Genomic DNA, 1,189 nt, shown 5'->3' with positions numbered 1-1,189 from the left:
CCATTTTTTCTGCCATTTAATTGCTATTTTTCAGTTGGACAAATGCTGAGTGCCATATATGGAAATTACCAGAGACCCTGAGAGTGTTTTCAAATGTTGTCACCAACAGTGAGCACCATCAGCCATTTTCTTGTAATTTTTGTGCCAATTTATTGCTACTTCTTCATTTGAAAAAGCTTGCATTAGCTTGATTTTGTGCAAACATATATCTATTTGTGCACATAGCTTTTATTACATAATATACATAAAAACAAACTGTATTTTTCTTGGTGTTTTATTTCATTTATTTTAGATTTTATGTTGGTGAGCTTCAGATTCTTCTTTGAAAAAGTATGTTTATTTGTACTTTGACCTTATTACATAATGAATTGTATACAGGTATGATCCCTGAAATTTTACATTTTTTCTGCATTTTATTTCATCTGAATTGGACTTGATTTGGTAAAGTTACACATTTTTCTTTAGGCAACGCTTGGAACTCAAGAAGTGATGATGCACGAACATTTCCTGATCACTTGATGGGGGACAGTTTCATGTGTCATAGTAGATCTCAGATCAGTTACCATTTTCGGTAATAAATACAGATTCATGTATAACTGAAGTAGATGACATGATCTATTTCCTTTTTAAACAATCTTTGCCACAATATACAAATGCAGGGGGGCAGATCTCAGGGCGTAAGTTTTAGATCTCATCTCTCATCTCTTGTCCTCTTGGCATCACAGATTCCGACGACACATGAAACTTCCCCCCATCAAATGATCGGGAAATGTTCGTGCATCATAGAATCTTGAACATTTGTACTGAGGCTGTGCAACTTCGGTAGTATTCATCATAGATTCCGATGATGCACGAAACTTCCCCCCATCAAATGATCAGGAAATGTTCATGTGTCATCAAATCTAGCTCTTCAAGTTCAACTTCCCATGGCACCTTCTCTTTGCCACAGCACCCTCTCTTTGTGGTGTGCTCTGGTGTTTTGCTGAGTGCTCTTCGTCTTGGCCAGTCCAAACGATTTGTGCAACATATCTACTGCATATCTGTCTCCTTTGCACGCTCATCGTCGTCTTGGCCAATCCAAACGATTCAAGTGCCATGTATCTACCACAATTGTCTCATTGAGCAATACGCCAGCTTCACCATGCCATCTCTATGCACCTGTTCTCATCTTGGCCAGTCCAAACACTTC

The sequence above is a fragment of the Laccaria bicolor genome, genomic scaffold (genome assembly GCF_000143565.1).
Source record: "Laccaria bicolor S238N-H82 LACBIscaffold_43 genomic scaffold, whole genome shotgun sequence".
Classification (NCBI taxonomy): Eukaryota; Fungi; Basidiomycota; class Agaricomycetes; order Agaricales; family Hydnangiaceae; genus Laccaria; species Laccaria bicolor.
The sequence above is the reverse complement of the archived record's forward strand: the minus strand, read 5'-3'. Positions refer to the sequence as shown.